The sequence below is a fragment of the Somniosus microcephalus genome, chromosome 6, assembly GCF_052327205.1.
Source record: "Somniosus microcephalus isolate GS21.2 chromosome 6, FLI_Smic_1.0, whole genome shotgun sequence".
NCBI lineage: Eukaryota > Metazoa > Chordata > Chondrichthyes > Squaliformes > Somniosidae > Somniosus > Somniosus microcephalus.
Window position 1 is genome coordinate 68,052,001 of NC_140992.1, and position 7,987 is coordinate 68,059,987.

The window sequence follows — 7,987 nt, forward strand, 5'->3', positions numbered from 1 at the left end:
TAGTTTCTTTGGTGTACATGAATCAGTTTCTCAGTAAATTAAATATTTTTTGATGTGAAAAAACTTTTAAAACATGCCTACTAGTGCCTGTGCACCTAATAAAATGAGCGCAATTTGAAGAGCCTTCCCAAGCCAGCGCAGTTTTGTGGGCGGTGCCTGATTCAGGTGAACTGAATCTTGAACCAGCTTAAAAGATTGCGGAAATCACATATGTAAGTGGTTTTGGGCATAACTTTAAAATTCCTTGATCTTTTGCGCTGGTTTGGCCGATTCCGTCAAGATTGCGCTGATATAACTAGCAGAAACTTGACCCCAAGATGTTTAGACTGCTTACAGGAGTGATTAATGCCGTTGAGCCCAAGAAGGTATTTTTAGCAGACGTGAGTTTGTAACTCCCCAACTAGAACAAATAATCCAATGACTTTATATGAACAATCCGTAGTCAGATTTAGTAATGCTGATTTTTCCTCTACATCGATATTAAAGTATCTATATATATATAAAAGGATACTTCTGTCTGTCATTCCGTCTGTCTGTCTGTCTTTCTGTCTGTCTGTCTTCAATTAACTCGAAAGTTATAGAGCGTACTTACACGTGCGTTACGTCGAAAGAAAGCTGATGATTCCAGAACCGTCCTAAGCGTATTTACGTTTCGGCCGGACAAAAATTGCACCCGCGGTATCCAAAAAACGTTCAACATTCCACTCATTATCCTCTCATTAGCATCGAGTGACGTCGAGGTCGACCAATCGTACGGCGGGTTCCTGGCACGTGCGGCCGGGCCCTCCTACGGTCGAGTGACGGGACGATTGACCAATCCTACGCTTCGGTGACCTGACGGTCCACCAATCGGTGCCTGTGTGGGTGGGCCTTATCGTCCTGAACCGAGGTGAGTTGCCGCCATCTTGATTCCAAACTTTTCCTTTCTTTTTCCCGCTTTCTGCGCCTTTAAAAAAAAAGTTCCTTTTAAAACAGAAATTCTATTAAAAAAAAGTTAATTACTTTCAGAAATTGTTTTTAAAAAAAGTTAATAACTTTCTAAATCTTTTATCTAATCTCATTATTTTTCCTACCTTTCCCCGTTTTTGCAGGTAGGCCTCTAAGCCTGGGCGTCTGTTGCCAGCCATGCTGGACCCTAGGCAATTGTTTTGTGGCAAGCTCCTCCCACCCCTCACCCCCCCTTCGGTCTCCCCCATCACGTGATGGTTGACCAATCCTATGGCGTGTGTGGGCGGGGCCTGATGCTTAATAAGACAGAATAAATAAAAGTTACTATAGTCTTCGCAAGCACTGGAGTGACTGCAGCAACTATTGCAATGTAAGTGAAGAGATAGAGAATAAATAATTCAGTTTTTATATCTTCTAACTTTATATCTTCTTTCCTTAAAAAACTTTCGGTTTTCAAAAGGCGAAAGTTTTTTAAGGAAAGAAGATATAAAGTTAGAAGATATACAAAAGCCGAAAGTTTTTAAGGAAAGAACATATAAAGTTAGAAGATTTCCGATTTTGTACCTTGCAGCTACTTTTTTAAAAAGTAAACAAATTTTGCAGTTTTTAATTAAAAATTTTTTTTATTCCGTGCTTCCAGCCGACATGAGAAAATGGCCGCCGGCTTCTTCATGCACCTTCAAGGCTGGCCGCACCCGCCCTGAAGGCTGGCAGACAGCTTTTTTTTCTTTCTGCCCCCGCCCCCTATCCCCTCTCCACCCCCCTCTCAAGGGTTAACCCGGCAACCGGCTCTGGAGATCGGGAGGGGAGGAGGATTACCCCGGCAACTGGGCCCGGCCATCTTTCACCCTGGCAGCAGTTCAATGCAGCGACACCACAGCGCCATATTTGATCCTGGCGGCACAACAATTTCCTCGTGACGCCATCTTTGATCATGGCGGAACTTCAATGTGGGCCCGAACAGCGCCATCTTTAGTCTGGGCTGCCCGGTTTCTTCCTCCTTCCCCCCTCCCTCTCCCTGCCCCCCTCTCCCTGCCCCCCCTCTCTCCCTCCCTCCTCCCTCCCTCCCTCTCTCCCCCCTCCCCCTCCCTCCTCCCCCCTCCCTCCTCCCCACTCTCACTCCCCCCTCCCCCCTCTCACTCCCCCCTCCCTCCTCCCCCCTCCCCTCCCCCTCCCTCCTCCCTTCCTCCCCCTCCCCCCTCTCCCCCCTCCCTCCCTTCCCTCCCTCCCCCCTCTTCCCCCCCAGTCGCTCTCTCTCTTCCCCCCAGTCGCTCTCTGTCTCTCCCACCCCCAGTCGCTCTCTCTCTCTCTCTTCCAACAACAACATGCCCTCAAAAAAGCCTCGGCACCGCCGGGCATGCCAGCTATTATTTTATATAAATGTATAATTTTTCCTTTTTAAAACTTGTAAAGTCAATGAAATAAATAATATGGTTCATATTAAAGTTGATGAAATTATTAATGAAGATCATTTTAGCAATAGTATAGCGGACTTTTTGGCCAAGAATAAGACTTTGGGATTTACCCCTACCTGAGGATGTTGTAATTCATGAATCTTTCATAGTCATGTAATAAACCCAGCAATAGACTGAATTTACTACACAGTAGTGCAATATCCTACATTAATGAAATGTGAAATATATAAAAAATCCCTGGTGTACAGTTACAGTATATTATTTTATACAGTAGCAACTTGAGAAATGTACAACTAACTTGCCAAGAAATGCTGTGGTTGAACTGGTATATGTTTCTATCAGGCTTTCTATAAACTCCAGATATAAATTATGAAATTCATAAATTTCTACATGATAGCCCATCTGTAATACCCATCTAACATTTGATTCACAAGCTTCTACAAGTAGCATAGTGGTTTAAATCCTTACATTGTACTAATGACAGTAGTAAAATAGTATGGAATTTTAAAATACTTAATTACTAATTTCAAAAAATACTTAATTCAGATTCCTTCAGTGGCAAAGTTATGATCCCAACATGATCTGACTTACTGTGATATTCGATGCTGGTTTTCTTAAGAGGTTGAGGATGGTGGTTTTGAGAGGGAGGGAGACAACGCTAGAGGGGAGAGAACCATTTAAAATCATCTTGCTAAGTATTTTTGCACACATGATCACAATATTGATAGAACTGTATGTCATGAGGGAAGGAATCACTATAGAACTGGCTATTTCCACACAAATATTCTGTGCTGCATTTCTGCAGCTATTTTATTGTCTTTCTTTTTAGTAAACAGGCACATCTCTTTCTCGCGCACAGAAAATCAGGCACGGAAGTTACCCAGGTGTGGTTAAAATAACTACTTTATTTAGCCTCAGAAGTGGCTTCAGTGAGGTCAGGCCAGCAATGGCTGCTACAATATTGAATAAGCAGACTGTTTAGAAAAATAGGCATTTATATATAAATATAAAATAAAAATCTACGTTTATCTGATTTGTTTTACATAAACTAAAGCACATGAACCCGGTTACACTCTGTTTTAACCAAGCTTTCTGTTCGATTGCAGGCTCAGCCTTAAATATTAATATTCTATTTGCATATCCTTCTGTTTCCTTCATGGTTGGAGATATAGAACACAATGTTTGGAGCAAATTCCTGTGTTAACAACTTATATTTATATAACACCTTTTACAGTAGAAAAACATCCAAAGGTGTTTCACAGAGCCCTAAGGAAAAATATGCACCAAGCTAAAGGAAGAGATATTAGGACGTGTGACCAATGGAAAGTTTCCATCTTGGTGAAGAAGAAATTCATGAGCTCCTCACACAGGTGTAGGAGACAGAAAAGAGGGGTTTAAGGTAGGGTGACCATACATCCCCGTTTTCCGGGACAGTCCCCAGATGAGGTACTGTGTCCCCAGGTAAACAATATCCCCGAAGAGTCACCGGTTCACGAAACTTGTCCCCGAATAAAATGTTCAGTGATTAAATGTAAAATCATTTCAGGCAATAAACAAGAACTCTGGCCTACAGATTTAGGAAAATAAATTTAAAATTTCACTCCCATTAGTTACATCCAGAAACAGTACACTATAATTAGTTATCGTAGGTGCAGCTGAAGTTTCAACAACCTTGGTTATGTTCGCGCCCGGGTGGCCTTGGAGATGGAGCACGTGGTGTCCGCTGGCACACTTGAGGCCTTCTGCGACCGGTGGGCGCCGAGGGGACTGGAGTGCATCATCACCCCGGCCAACGCAATTTTAATTTAATTTGTTAAGTTTTATCTAAAGTTTTATTAAGTTACAGTTGATTTGTTAACCACCCATTCAAAAGAGGAACAACCTTGGTCATCATGTGCTGGTGGCGCCGTCCACCATGTCGTCAAACCGGGGTGACTGATGATTGATGGCGGAACTGACCAATCAAAGCAGGGGGAAATTGAGCTGCATCTGCATCATAAATAAATTAGATGAATAAAGTGCAGGCAGAGGCAGAATTATTTGGTGAAAGACAGAGGGCTAGTGGGTGGTGTACGTGTGAAAGAATGGAGCAAAGAAAGCATGCCAAATTTAAGAAAGTAACTTTATTTAACTAGTATCTATTAAGTATTTGGATATCTTGTGTTCTTACTAATTGAGGTGCTTTATTTAACCCCTAGTTCTAAAGAACTCTGGTCCCCCCAAAAATATTTATTTTCATAGATGCAGATTGAGCTGTTTATTTTTGTTTCAAATTTCTAGCAAACAGGAAACTTTCGATTAACCGGCCCCTAAATAACTGGAAATGTCAGTTAACCGGCAAAATTCAGGAGCAGGTTCAGGTAACTTTTATTACTTGCCTTGCTCCATGTGTTGCTGTGCAAGGGTGTGGCTGCAGCTGTTGCTAAGCTACAGAGATGCTTGCAACTTGTGGCCATTGTTTTGAACCTGTTGCTAAGCAACAGGGTTTGTTGCTTTATACGGCACTGTCAGCTCCGTATCTTTTACTATAGCGTTCGGTTATCCGGAATTTTTGATGAACCGGCACCACGTCGGTCCCGTCCGTGCCGGTTCATCAAAAAATCTAATCAATCTTTACAGCCCACGGATTCACTTTTTAGGCCCTTTTGTCTTTGTTTTTAGCTTGTGTGCAATGATACTGAAATAACCACTAGTAGTACATTAGTGGCCAATAGTTTAGCGGGAATGGGGTCAATGGAGCCAGGAAGTGGGTTTCAGTCACATAGAAAGAGCAGGAGGTAAGGGAGAAACTAGAGAAAGACATGGGTTAGGGCACAGGGGAGCCTTGGGAGAGGTTTGGCTTGGTGGACCAGGGGATTGGGGGTGTGGCAGTCAAGTCTGTGAGCTCCTTCCACGTGTTGTTGGCAAGAACATTGGAATTTCCATAATACATACAATGGAGAAAATTCTGAAAGCTGAAACCCCTTGGTTATAGGAGGGAAGGTGGGCTGAAGCAAGAGCAGAGATGGGCAATGTTATGGAGGTGGAAGTGGGCGGTCTTTGTGATGGAGAGGATTATGGAGTTGGAAGTTCAGTTCAGGGATGCTGCGGTGGCAAACCATTTGGTTCAATCAGAGATAGTGGCCAAGGAACAGAGAAGGAATCGGTGGCCAAGGAACGGAGTTTGTGGTGGGGCTGAAAACAATGCTTAGGTGTTTCCATTGTTTAACTGGAAGAATTTTTGGCTCATCCAGGATTGGATGTCAGGCGAGCAATCCGACAACACAAAGGCAGTGGAAGTGTTGAGAAAGGCGATGAAGGGATAAAAGTGGGTGTCAGTCCGTGTACAGAAAGCTTGGAACAAACAGGTTTATGCTGCTTGGTTGTACTTTCTGGTCATCAGTGAGCAAACTAAAGATAGGAACATGGCCAAACCATGAGAGACTAGTGATGGTTGATGGAGGTTAATCTCTACACGTATTCCATGAGCAGAAGCAACAAAGTTGTCATGCCAGTTTTCTTTAAGCGCAGAGATAGCACAGCAATCATTAATAAATCTGTGAAAAATAAATGACATGGGCAGTGATATGAAGAAAGAGTGGGTATAAAAAACTGACATTCCTGAACAGGGTTATTGTATTATTTATAAACTGTGTCTGACTGTGCTTCAATAGTGTGTCGTCACATCCGTGCATTATATGTACATTTGTTTTGCATTTGTATTGTGTATCTTTGACAAAGCTTTTGGTCATCTGTCCTAATTTATCCTTATGTGGCTCGGAGTCAGTTTTTTTCATCTTAAAATACTCCTGTGCAGCGCCTTGGGACGTTTCAACATAGAAGATAGGAGCAGGAGTAGGCCATTCGGCCCCTCAAGCCTGCTCCGCCATTTAATGAGGTCATGGCTGATCGTCCAAATTCAGTACCCTGTCCCTGCTTTCTCCCCATATCCCTTTAGCCTTAAGAAATATATCTAACTCTGTCTTGAATATATTTAATGAATTAGTCTCAACTGTCTTTTGTGGTAGAGAATTCCACAGGTTCACCACTCTCTGGGTGAAGAAATTCCTCCTCATCTCTGTCCTAACAGGCTTATGCCTTATCTTTAGACTGTGACCCCTGGTTCTGGACTCCCCCACCATTGGGAACATCCTTCCTGCATCTAGTCTGTCTAGTCCTGTTAGAATTTTATAAGTTTCAATGAGATCCCCTCTCATTCTTCTAAACTCCAGCAAATATAAGCCCAATCAACACAATCTCTCCTCATACATCATTCCTGCCATCCCAGGTATCAGTCTGGTGAATCTTCGCTGCACTCCCTCCATGGCAAGAACATCCTTCCTCAGATAAGGCGACCAAAACTGCACACAATACTCAAGGTGTGGTCTCACCAAGGCCCTGTACAACTGCAGCAAGACATCCTTGCTCCTGTACTCGAATCCCCTCGCTATGAAGGCCAACATACCATTTGTCTTCTTAACTGCCTGCTGCACCTGCATGCTTACCTTCAGTGACTGGTGCACAAGGACATCCAGGTCTCATTGCACTTCCCTTCTCCCAATCTATTGCCGTTCAGGTAATAATCTGGCTTTCTGTTTTTGCCACCAAAGTGGATAACCTCGCATTTATCCACATTAAACTGCATCTGCCATGCATCTGCCCAATCACCCAACCTGTCCCAATCATACTGGAGTTTCCCAGCATCCTCCTCACAGCACACACGCCCACCTAGCTTTGTGTTGTCTGCAAACTTGGAGATATTTCATCTAGTTCCCTTCTCTAGATCATTAATATATATTGTGAATAGCTGGGGTCCTAGCACTGATCCCTGCGGTACCCCACTAGTCACTGCCTGCCACTCGGAAAAAGACCCGTTTATTCCAACTCTTTGCTTCCTGTCTGCCAACCAGTTCTCTATCCAAGTCAGTAGCTTACCCCCAATCCCATGTGCTTTAACTTTACACGCTAATCTCTTATGCGGGACCGTAACGAAAGCCTTCTGAAAGTCCAAATACACCACATCCACTGGTTCTCTCTTATCTATTCTACTAGTTACATCCTCAATAAATTCCAGCAGATTAGTCAAGCACAATTTACCTTTTGTAAATCATTGTTGACTTTGTCTGATCCTGTCACTGTTTTCCAAGTGCTCTGCTGTTACATCTTTTATAATGGACTCCAGCATTTTCCCCATTACCGATGTCAGGCTTACTGGTCTATAATTCCCCATTTTCTCTCTACCATCTTTTTTAAATAGTGGGGTTACATTAGCTACCCTCCAATCCATGGGAAAACATAGAAACATAGAGATAGGAACAGGAGTAGGCCATTCGGCCCTTCGAGCCTGCTCCGCCATTCAATGAGATCATGGCTGATCTTCGTCTGAGATCATAGCTGATCTTACCAGTTCAGTACCCCGTCCCCGCCTTTTCTCCGTAACCCTTAATCCCCTTAGCCTTCAGAAATATATCCAATTCTCTCTTGAAAATATTTATTGAATTAGCCTTCACAGCCCTCTGTGGCAGGGAATTCCACAGGCTCACCACTCTTTGAGTGAAGAAATTCTTCCTCATCTCTGTTTTAAATGATTTGCCCGCTATTTTTAGACTGTGGCCCCTGGTTCTGTGCTCCCCTGCCATTGGAAA